This window comes from Portunus trituberculatus, chromosome 38 (genome assembly GCF_017591435.1).
Source record: "Portunus trituberculatus isolate SZX2019 chromosome 38, ASM1759143v1, whole genome shotgun sequence".
In the NCBI taxonomy this organism is placed as follows: Eukaryota; Metazoa; Arthropoda; class Malacostraca; order Decapoda; family Portunidae; genus Portunus; species Portunus trituberculatus.
This window is the reverse complement of record NC_059292.1, coordinates 25,519,043-25,531,542: the sequence shown is the minus strand read 5'-3', so window position 1 is coordinate 25,531,542 and position 12,500 is coordinate 25,519,043. Positions and strand designations below refer to the sequence as shown.

General features: G+C 41.7%; 1 long non-coding RNA gene across 2 annotated transcripts in view; it reads right to left on the bottom strand.

The window, feature by feature from the left end:
- LOC123514987 overlaps nucleotides 1-10,031 on the bottom strand; it is a 46,359-nt gene extending 36,328 nt beyond the window's left edge. Inside the window, exons 1-2 of one of the 2 annotated variants that reach the window (XR_006677726.1) lie at nucleotides 9,960-10,031; nucleotides 658-690 (exon numbers count right to left, since the gene is read on the bottom strand). This is a non-coding gene — a long non-coding RNA (uncharacterized LOC123514987). The remainder of the gene's footprint in view (nucleotides 1-657; nucleotides 691-9,959) is intronic. The other variant, XR_006677725.1, reaches the window with a different exon arrangement.
- Between the last annotated feature and the right edge of the window lie 2,469 nt (nucleotides 10,032-12,500).

Sequence of the window (12,500 nt, the reverse complement as noted above, 5' to 3'; positions counted from 1 at the left end):
CCACCATCAAATCCAGATGAAAAATAAAGTCAATCAAGTAATGACTAACGTGTGTGTGTGTGTGTGTGTGTGTGTGTGTGTGTGTGTGTGTGTGTGTGTGTGTGTGTGTGTGTGTGTGTGTGTGCAGCTTAATAATGTTCAGTAATGACATAGTGAACTCTCTCTCTCTCTCTCTCTCTCTCTCTCTCTCTGGAAATTCAAATCAACTATCACAGATAATTTTTTTTCCTCCTCCTCCTCCTCCTCCTCCTCCTCCTTCTCCGCACCCTTCAGAAACAAAGTGGCAGGATGTTCCTCGCCTCCCCTTCACTTGTTCTCCTCTGCCTTTCATCTGAAGCGCCTGTTCTTTCCCTCTCTCTCTCCCTCTGACTCTCTCACTCACAAAGCTCTGTCTGCTGCTCTCTCGATCCCTCTACCTGTGTGTTCCTGTGGCCAACACTCTGGTAGCAATCTGTGTCGACACATTTTTTTCGTTTCACTAACCTATTTTTGGGGAAGGTATTTTTTTCGCCATTCTTCGGTTATTAGTGTCTTACGTCATCTGTGTCTGCGTCATTTTTTTTTCTTCCCTTTTCCTTCTCTCTCTCTCTCTCTCTCTCTCTCTCTCTCTCTCTCTCTCTCTCTCTCTCTCTCTCTCTCTCTCTCTCTCTCTCTTACCTGTCTTGGTTCTTTCACTCCAGTTGTTGCATTCTGGGAAAAGAGAAGAAAATAAGTGATAAATGACCAAGTTAGTACATTGTAAACATAAATGTGTAGTAGTAAAAATACCACAGCCACCGCCACCATCACCACCAGCATCACCTAAACCACCACCACCACCACCACCACCACCACCATTACCATTACCACCAGCATCACCTCAAATATCACCACCACCACCACCACCATTACCACCAATATCACCTCAACCAACACCACCACCACCACAGCCACCACACTAACAACAACAATTACCACCACCACCACCACCACCAGATATAATGCGTACTATCTGTAGATTTGAGAGAGAGAGAGAGAGAGAGAGAGAGAGAGAGAGAGAGAGAGAGAGAGAGAATGTTACGTAATATGCTATTCATCTAACACACACACACACACACACACACACACACACACACACACACACACACTGTCGTAACTACAATGACTAAAGAAAAGAAAATACATTTCTTTACTGAAATATACAAGAAAAATAGAATCACTGTTATACTTATCATCATCACCATCATCACTCTCTTTGCTGTCACTGTTGTCGTTGTTAGCAGCAGTGGTGGTGGTGGTGGTGGTGGTGATGGTGGATGTCGAAATTAAAACGAACACATAAACGTAGAAAATCTTCCCTTTTTAGCTTTTCTACAGGCGCAAAGAAGATACACATGTCATAAAAACATTTGTATATCTAACTCTATATATGATTCCGTTCCTTGTTGGCTGTACAGAAAGGAACAGATTGCCACATGTAGACTCCCTAGCTTTCTTTCCTCGCAGCTTCCCTCTCGTCCTTCCCTTTATCATTAGGCCGTGGAGTGTCCGGGCGAGGAGCTAAAGGCTTTTTCAGTAAGGAGACAACGCAGCTTATTTTAGTACGAGGTTAACACTTTGATTTTTTTTTACTTGAAAGGAACGTTGGATAAGGGGAACAAAAAGTGTATGAGAAGCCCCCTTTCTTTGCCTCTTGACGTACTCCTCCACACCAGCTGGGGCGATAACGAGAGAGAGAGAGAGAGAGAGAGAGAGAGAGAGAGAGAGAGAGAGAGAGAGAGAGAGAGAGAGAGAGAGAGAGAGTCCTGAAAAAATGTACGTATATCTAGTTATAACTGGGCAGAAAATAAAAAAAAAAAGCCTAAACAAACAAGCAAGATTAAAAAGAAAAGCAGAAAACAAGAAAATTAAGTGACGAGAAAAAGAAAAAGAAAAAAAAGAGGCAGACCAAGAATCACGAAAGCATTAGAGAGAGAGAGAGAGAGAGAGAGAGAGAGAGAGAGAGAGAGAGAGAGAGAGAAAGGGTCACGCTCTTCAGCCCCACAGCTCCGCCAATTCCCTCCACGGTGACCCGCAAACATTTGGGTGTCTCGCGGCGCCACCAGGAAACCATGTATCTCAATTATAGCCATTAGTATTCCTTGGTCAGGGACTTTATCTTCTCCCAACAGCAAGGAGGAGTCTGGAGAAACGAAAAAGATCTTGCTGTCTCCTTTTTTTTCTTTCTTCTCTTTCTTTCTTCTTCTTTTTCGTTTTATCTTTAAGTGTGTTCCTGTGTATTCCGCGGGCCATTTGTTAGTGTCATGATTTGTTTTTATTCATGGTTCTCTCTTAGGACTGTGGAGTAGTAGTAGTAGTAGTAGTAGTAGTAGTAGTAGTAGTAGTAGTAGTAGTAGTAGTAGTAGTAGTAGTAGTAGTAGTAGTTATTGTTGTTGTTGTTGTTGTTGTTGTTGTTGTTGTGGCAGCAGCAGTGGCAGTGGCAGTTGTTGTTGTTGTTTTGTTTTGTTGTTGTTGTTGTGGTGGTGGTGGTGGTGGCAGCAGCAGCAGCAGCAGCAGCAGCAGCAGTGGTGGTGGTGGTGGTGGTGGTGGTGGTGGTGGTGGTGGTGGTGGTGGTGGTGGTGGTGGTGGTGGTGGTGGTGGTGGTGGTGGTGGTGGTGGTGGTGGTGGTGGTGGTGGTGGTGGTGGTGGTGGTGGTGGTGGTGGTGGTGGTGGTGGTGGTGGTGGTGGTGGTGGTGGTGGTGGTGGTGGTGGTGGTGGTGGTGGTGGTGGTGGTGGTGGTGGTGGTGGTGGTGGTGGTGGTGGTGGTGGTGGTGGTGGTGGTGGTGGTGGTGGTAGTGGTAGTAGTGGTGGTAGTAGTAGTGGTGGTGGTGGTGGTAGTAGTAGTAGTAGTAGTAGTAGTAGTAGTAGTAGTAGTAGTAGTAGTAGTAGTAGTAGTGTATGTTGATCGTTTTGCAACAGGAGACATGAAATAGTTCAGTGCACGCATGTTACCTTTAAAGTTCATCAACAGGCAAAACGAAATTGTGTTAGTATTATCCTTCTTCTCCACGCCGCCGCCAACACCACCACCACCATTACCACCACTACCATCAAAATTTAACATAATCATGAAAAACACCACTATATCACCACATACATACGCTGAAAACAAAAGAATTAACAAAATAAACAAAAAACTGGTTCCAGGACTTTAGGGGACACTAGTATCATAGAATCAAAATATATCTTCACTACGACAATAGAAAACCAAACACATCTGAACAAAGGCCACAGACAGTCTCGTTAGCTTCGTCAGCACAGGCCAGGCAGGACGTGAGGGAAGAGAGACCTCTGCTTATACCTCCGCTATTTGCACAGCCTCTTACTGAATTGATACCGGTTTCTAAAAGCCTTTTTTTATAATTCTAGTGTCAAGTGAGCAATTTTTTTCTATATCATCAACAGCAAAAACAGCCTAGGGAATCTTAATCATCTCTGTGGTCTTCAAAATTACTCATAGAGAGACAGAGTCGAGCATTTCTGAATACTGACTAAGGAATGGAGTCAGTCGCTTGGCATGCTGTGAAGAGACGCCAAAAGATGCAGCGGTGCAGGGCCACAACACACCATTCATGATAACCTCGATGTTTCAAGGATCTAAGCCTCAACTAGCTCGCTTCCTGCCGCTGTGCTGATCCAGGAAGGTTGGCAGGTTGGTGGGTTAACTAACGGGTTGTGTCCAGTGAGCGTGTGACAGCTGGCTGGTCGACGATAAACAAGGTAATGGATAATGATGGGTCAGTGTGTAAATGCATGATAACAGTCAAAAGTCAAAGGGTAATTTTCGTTTTTAATGTTTTTTTTTTTTTTTCAATGTCTCTTTAGGTTTTGTAAAATGTGTTGATTGTATGATATCTGTATGTATGTATGTATGTATGTATGTATGTATGTATGACTTTCAATATTTTTCTTTCGTTATTTCTTTTGAGAGCTCACAAGGTTAAGCTCATGTATATTGTTACGTTACAATATTGAAATTATCGTTATTACTATTATCATTATCATTATCACTATCACCATCATCATTATTTTCATCATTACCGTTATTATTACAATTATTATCATTACTATCATTATTATCATTACTATCGTTATTATTATTATTGTTATTATTATTATTATTATTATTATTATTATTATTATTATTATTATTATTATTATTATTATTATTATTATTATTATTATTGCTTTTATTATTATTATTATTACTAATATTATTATCACTCCTATCATAATCATCATCATCATCATCATCATCATTACCACCAACATTATTACCATCACTGTTGTTATGATAAAAAAAAATTTCAATCTCATGATGACAACGATGATGACGATGACGATAAAAATGATAACGATGATGGTGACGGCGACCACTCAAGGGTGTACATAGTAAATAGCAAGGACGTCCCCCAGCTGCCTCATACACAGAGACATTCCTCAAGCATCCCGTGACATACTACAGCCTTCTAGTCTCTCACAATACAACGCCTCTCCACCTCCATTGTTTCTCCACTGCCTATCTTTCCGTCTCCATAACAACATCCTCTCAGGTTACATAATGCTGTTAGTCTCCATCCATGCCTTTCCACATCCCTCCAGCCATCCGTCCATTTATGTATTTCATCTCTTCCTCCATTCATTTTTTTCTATCTACCTAAGCTATTTGAGAAAGAAGGAATTAAAAAAAAAAATTTACTCAGAACACGTTGTTTCAGTTACTGAGGAGAGAGAGAGAGAGAGAGAGAGAGAGTACACGAAGGCATACAGGAAGGAATTAAAGATCTAAAAATGTTTGAAGGAATAGAAATAGCAATAGGAAGAGAGAAATTGTTCGATGATAAAAGGAAGAGACGAAGAAAAGGATGTAAGAAAAAGAAGCAAGAAAAGAAAGCGAGAAGATAAGAGATTAAAAAAAAAAAAAAACGAGAAAACGAGAAACATGTAGACACAAATAAAGAAGGAGATAAGAAATATAAAGAAATGAAGTACAGAAATGAGAAGGGAAGAAGGAAGCTTATCAAAAAGGCACAGAAAAAAAAGACAAAAAAAACATGGCAGGAAGATAAAAGAAAGAAAAATGAGGCAAAGAAAAAATGTGGACAGAGAGAGAGAGAGAGAGAGAGAGAGAGAGAGAGAGAGAGAGAGAGAGAGAGAGAGAGAGAGAGAGAGAGAGAGAGAGAGAGAGAGAGAGAGAGAGAGAGAGAGAGAGAGAGAGAGAGAGAGAGAGAGAGAGAGAGAGAGAGAGAGAGAGAGAGAGAAAGCACACAAACATATACATAAATTCAGACAAACACACAAAAAGAAACAAAACAGATAAACACAGATATACAAGAAAGAAATACCAACAAGGAGATAGAGTGGAGAGGGATAAAGGGAGGAAGAAAGCCAGATAAGCTGAAAAACAAGAGAGGGAGAAAGAGAAAGAGGATAAGGGCGGAAGGAATAAAAAGTGATGAAGATGGCAAGGGAGGGAAAAAAAAAGAAAGGTGAAGGAGAAAGAATCAGAGAAGTGGAAGGAGATAGAGGAAAAGAGAGAGTGAGGGAAGGATGAAAGGTAGAGGGAAGAAAAAAAGGAGAGGAGAGGGAGAGGAGAGGGAGAGTCTACCGGGCTCTCAAGGGAATGTATGGACACACACACAGAGAGAGAGAGAGAGAGAGAGAGAGAGAGAGAGAGAGAGAGAGAGAGAGAGAGAGAGAGAGAGAGAGAGAGAGAGAGAGAGAGAGAGAGAGAGAAGTACTACTTTTATATTGATTGATACACGCACGCACACACACACACACACACACACACACGACATATTTACACTCACACGCCCACGATTTATCTATGAAATTTGTAGTACATGAAATATTAAACCACTTTTTTTACCGCTCGCTGTCAGGTGTGTGTGTGTGTGTGTGTGTGTGTGTGTGTGTGTGTGTGTGTGTGTGTAATTCATCTCGGTCGCCTACTGGTCACCCAGCCAGGCTTCCCCATTACTGAGCGAGCTCAGATCTCATAGACCGATCTTCGGGTAGGACTGAGACCACAACACACTCCACACACCGGGAAAGCGAGGCCACAACCACTCGAGTTACATCCCGTTCCTATTTACTGCTAGGTGAACAGGGGCCACACATTAAGAGGCTTGCCCATTTGCCTCGCCGCCCCAGGACTCGAACACGGCCCTCTCGATTGTGAGTCGAGCGTGTTAACCACTACAATACGCGATGTGTGTGTGTGTGTGTGTGTGTGTGTGTGTGTGTGTGTGTATTTACTTAGTTGTATTTACCTACTATGCATTTCACGAAGAGTGAGTTATTGTTTTTCGCAAATATCTTTCAAACTAATTAATTGATCGGAATGGTACTTTGACAGTGTGTACTAGACACCTTCCGCTAATTTTTGGTCATACTAAGCAATGCCAAATGATGTTAGTAAATGCGTTCACTCTTGAGATATACGGTGTTGCCGAGCTTCGCCAACCTATCCATACGAACGTCTACAATCCCCCATCCCATTCCTCCCTACGTTCCTCTCCCGCTCGCTTCCCCCTCCTTCTCCAACTCGCCCGCTATCTTCCCCCCTCCACGTTTGATTGTGTACGTTAGTTCTGGCGACTCATGTGACTTCGTCAAGAGTAAACGCATTTACTAACACCATTTGGCAATGCTTAGTATGACCAAAAATTAGTGGAAGGTGTCTTGTACACAGTGTCAAAGTACCATTCCGATCGATTCATTAGTTTGAAAGATATTCGCGAAAAACAATGACTCACTCTCCGTGAAATGCTTAGTTGTATGTTACAGAGTTTGAGTGGGGCTCCTAGTGACCTGTCTCCATATCTACATTTATCCAGCTTTTCCTTAAATTTGTGCGCACTTTCTGCTGTTACAATCTCTTCACTCAATCCATTCCAGATGTCCACCGTCCTGTGTGGAAAACTAAGCTTCTTAATGTTCCTCAGACACGGACTTTTCATGATCTTAGAATGTCCTCTTGTTTGTCTATCTCCATCCTTCGCCAGTGTTACCAGGTCTTGTCTGTCTATCTTTTCCATGTGGTTTATGAACTTCTACATTATTATTAGCTCTCCTCTTACCCGTCTGTCCTTTAAAGCTGGTAGTTCCAACTCCTTCAGTCTTTCTTCATAAGGAAGATGTGTGTGTGTGTGTGTGTGTGTGTGTGTGTGTGTGTGTGTGTGTGTGTGTGTGTAATTCACCTCGGTTGTCTGCTGGTCACCCAGCCAGTCTTCCCCATTACGGAGCGAGCTTAGAACTCATAGACCAATCTTCAGGTAGGACTGAGACCACAACACACTCCACACACCGGAAAGCGAGGCCACAACCCCTCGAGTTACATCCCGTACCTATTTACTGCTAGGTGAACAGGGACCACACATTAAGAGGCTTGCGCATTTGCCTCGCCGCATTCCGGGACTCGAACACGGGCCTCTCGATTGTGAGTCGAACGTGCTAACCACTACACTACGCGGTGTGTGTGTGTGTGTGTGTGTGTGTGTGTGTGTGTGTGTGTGTGTGTGTGTGTGTGTGTGTGTCTTCAATTCTCTCTCTCTCTCTCTCTCTCTCTCTCTCTCTCTCTCTCTCTCTCTCTCTCTCTCTCTCTCTCTATTCACATTATAATGAAGGATTTTCAAGTGATGTATTGATTCGACTCTTATTTGAAATTAGTGTGCTTTTCTTTTTATGTTAGTTAGATACTGCATTTTCATTATATTGTACTTTTTTTTCGAGTGTGTGTTTTTGTTGTGCGTGCTTTGTGTTTGATTCCTGTTATCTCGCAACGCAGGTGCCACACAGTCCTACCCCTCACAGCTTTACTCTCAAACATAAACAAGCTAGGGCATTTTTATCTCTTCTACGTGGGGTTACAAGAACCCAACGTTCACGAGACTCACAATCACAAACATGAGTGGTTCGAGTTCAGAAACAAAATGATACATTTATTCATTTATTTTAGCTGAAAATTTTTTGCTTGTCTATTTATTTTTACTTTTATTGTTTGCAGATTGGTCATATTCTAGTCTCTCGAAAAATTTGATCTGACATTAAAACACATGAAGATGAACAAAATAAACTATAACAAATATTTTCATTTACAACATCATAAACTTTCAAACACGTGTCTACAAACTCCAGACTCCCGCGGCGCCACAACAACCTTTCAGTAATGAGATCCCTACAATCCAGGCTGAAAGATCTAATAATATCACCCCTCCAATATCCGCTTTCCAACTGATACTTGTGAAATAAACGATGCAATTCAGTTATCACACAAATTAGAGGCCGTTCAGTGTATGTGGAAGGGCTTGTGTGTGTTTTTAAATGGGAGACTCATGGCTGGAATACATGGTGAGTGTAATTACAGTGTCTTCGTGGAACTCGTGAAGGGTTTAAGGGCTCTGATGATACAAAGCTGCCGTGAGTGAGGAACACGCGAGGAGCTACAACGGAAAACCCGGATGCAGGCAGAGGGCAGTTAGAGAATTCTAGGTATGACAGGCACTTAGCGGACGTGGAGTGCTGCGTAACGAGCTCCTGGAAGACATAATTCCATCCTTCACCTCCATAGAGTATACATTAATTACTGTGTTACCTTAATCACCTCGTTAGGAGCTTAATTGTCTCTGTAGCTTTTACGTTCATGGTTCATTGACTCGCTCGCCTTTCAGACTATTTTGAAACCCTTTTGTGCCGCATCTCTACCACATTGAAGAGGCAACAGTTTAATTTACACTGGTTTAAATGATGTTTTCATATGTCTGGTAACAGATTAACAAGAATTCTACATTTATTATAGGGGAAACAGTCTCGAGAACCAGGCTAATCATTTCTATGGCCTTTGAAAATAGCCGTGTAAAAATAAAGAGTTTTAGTAAGAGCAATGGTTTCCAGCTTGGACATGCTTGCTTATTGTTATTATTTACTTGTTCTTTTTATTTATGGTGTTCTCCATTGCTCTGTCTGACCGAATCCCTTAAGAAAAAATATTTGATTGATAATTGGGAGACGACTGAGTGACTGGATATTCCTAAGGTGCAGTAGAATAGGCTTTCTACTTTACAGTATTCAAAAATTCTGTCACTGTGTCCATTATTTTGTAGGCATCTGATTATTTACCAAAGTTACCCCTACAGTTCTGCGTTTTCTATATATTAACCTGATTGTTTTCTGGTTGCTTCTACAGCTTGGCCTTTTAAGTTTATTAGCCTGATTATTTACCGATGTTACCCTTACACCTCTGCGTTTTCTATCTATTAACTTGATAATTTACCGATGTTACTTCTACGGTTTTGCGTTTTCTGTTGATTAGCCAGAGTGTTTGCTGAAGTTATCTCTACAACTCTGCGTTTCCTGTTTTCTGACTGGTCATTTGTCTGTCACCCCTTGGACTCACACCAGACCACTCAGCTTAAATAAAAAAAAATAGTGCTTAAGAAAGATAACAAACTAAAACTAGTCAGTCATACATGCAAACCACTGCCGCACCCCTTAACTGTCAACCAATAAGAATAACAATGTCAATAGTAATAGTTAAACAAAATAACCAAATCATTTAATCCCTAAACATAACTCCAACCATCACGCAACAGCTGCTCTCCCCGTGACCTTAATCCATCCTATCAATCATTCATCGTATAAATCGTAATATTCATAAAATAAGGGAAGCTGCAAGAACCCATCAGACGTACAGGTGGCAGTCAGTCCTTCTATGACACAAGCTTACCTATCAGCCATCCACATCTAATAATGAGAACTAAACACTCTACTTTTATTACTCTACAGTCTACACTCACCAATCCAACCACCACCATCACCACCACCACTCTAACAAATTAAACATAACGTGGAAGATCCCTAGACTTTCGTGTGGCAGGGAATGAGACTGACGCACGCTTTTCTCACACCGAATTACACCGCTAAAGACACTCGCATACCTACGGATTACGAAGCCACGCCAAGGACACGCGAGGATGTCACGGCAATTTGGGACCCCAGGACTTACTGCCCACCTCACGTCACCTTCCTGGAGAAGACCAACAAGGTTCAGGACAACGCGTGCTATTAGTGACAGTGTATGACGTACGCGGAAAGATGCAGTTACTGAGGAGGAAAGGACTAAGACGATGATGAGGAACTAAGGAGAAGGAGCTAAGAAAGAGAAGGAAGGGAAGAAAAGAAGGAGAACAGGGATAAAGAAAAAAAATAATTGAAAGAGAAAACTGGAGAAGGAGAATGAAGGAATATAAGAAACTAAGAGGAAAGAGAAGGAGAAACGTAGAGAGAGAGACACAATGAAGACAGGAGGAAGACAAGAAAACACGGAGGAAAGAAAAAGGTGAATTCAAAGGAAGGAAGGAGGAGGAGGAGGAGGAGGAGGAGGAGGAGGAGGAGAAACAATGCAGTAAACGAGGATCAGATGAAAAACTTAAGGACAAGGATAAAAAAATACGAAAAAAGAAAGACAAAGACAAAGAAAAAAGAACATTGATAAGAATCACGAGTGAAGACGAAAAGGAAACCAGGAAAAAGAACCAAAAGGAAAATAATGAGAAGCACGAGGAGAAAAGAAGAATTAAGGAGTAAAAATTGGCTTGGGTTTAAGAAGCAATAAGATTAAAGTATAAACCAACTAACCACCACATTAAAGGAAGGTGACAAATTTAAGAGAGGGAAGTGAGGAGGGAGATACACACCAGACTTACGATGAATGTGGCATTGGCGTGTGAAGAATGAAAGGACGCAACAAGGTGAATCCAAACAGGTCTCTCGTCTGATGAATGCCTGAAGTGTGTGTGTGTGTGTGTGTGTGTGTGTGTGTGTGTGTGTGTGTGTGTGTGTGTGTGTGTGTGTGTGTGTGTGTGTGTGTGTGTGTGTGTGTGTGTGTGTGTGTGTGTGTGTGTGTGTGTGTGAATATAGGTGGTGAAAAAGGGTAATGTGCGTGTGGGTAGGTATGTGACAGAACTGATTATCGTGGTGGTGGTAAGGGTGGTGGTGGTGATGGTGGTAGGGGTAGGGGTAGTGGCGATGGTGGTAGTGGTGGTGGTGGTGATAGTGGTGGGAGTGATAGTGATGGTGGTGATAGTGGTGGTGGTGGTAGTGATAATGTTGACATGTTTTCGTTGTTTTTTTATCATACCAAGTCTCTCTCTCTCTCTCTCTCTCTCTCTCTCTCTCTCTCTCTCTCTCTCTCTCTCTCTCTCTCTCTCTCTCTCTCTCTCTCTCTCTCGTTGCCAGATCCTGTAACAAAAAAAAAAAAAAAAAATATATATATATATATATATATATATATATATATATATATATATATATATATATATATATATATATATATATGTGTGTGTGTGTGTGTGTGTGTGTGTGTGTGTGTGTGTGTGTGTGTGTGTGTGACATTATACAGTGAAAGGTCAGCGAGTCCAGGTGGTGGTGGTGGTGGTGATACAGTGGAGGTTCCGTGATGTGAGTGATGTGGAGCCCCAGAGATCAATTACCTGACAAACTGGCGCGGTGTATAATTAGGCCTGGCTGACTAATGGCGGTAGTGTAGGCTGTAATGATGAGCGTTATGCGGTGGTGGTGGTGGTGGTAGTGATGGTGGTGGTGGTGGTGGTGGTGGTGGTGGTGGTGGTGGTGGTGGTGGTGGTTGGTGGTGGTTTGGAATGTTAAGTTAATATTCTATCATTTGCAGCGAAGATACTATTCATTTTTTCCTTCATTTATTTTGAAGTCATGAATAAACTTTACATTTTTACATAATATAAGTGCTAAATTAAGCTACTTTTTATAGATATATGGATAGATAGATAGAGAGAGAGACAGACAGACAGACAGACAGACAGGCAGGCAGACAAAAATATAAGCGGATAGAAACACAAGCTTTAATAACGACCATATAAAGCATTAATCATTTTAAGCTTCGGAATATAAACCCACTTTGTGTGTGGTTTTATCGTTATCTTCATCCCCCCTGGGTGTGTGACATTCACATAAAATCAAAAGAAAAGACTGATACGCTCTAGTGAAGGTAAAAGAGGAAAAGAGAATGATAAAGAATAAGAGAACAAGAGAATTTTCCAAGACACCGTGACAGTAATAATCACACCGATCACAAAAATACAACACGGGTAGTCTCCAGTCACACCTGAGCCGCGTCACGTGCCTCCGCTGCAACCTTTTGCAACAAAGACGAACGAACCAACAGTGAGTAAAGAACGCACGTTAAAAGAGTCTGGAGAATCACGTCAACACAAGCACGCTACAGAAAAATTCGCTAACAAGAGGACGAAGCGAATAGAAAGCCAATAAAAAGAGATATTAAAAAAGATACAAAAAATTCAGAAGGGAAACAGAAGACGAAGAACAAGTGAACGGGGAGAGCAGGTTTGGCGTCTAATTAGTTCATCCACCTGTGTGTTGATTGGGAAAACAGAGGTAGAAATATTTACATGGGCAGTACGTAAGTTTCATGCAAGGACTGA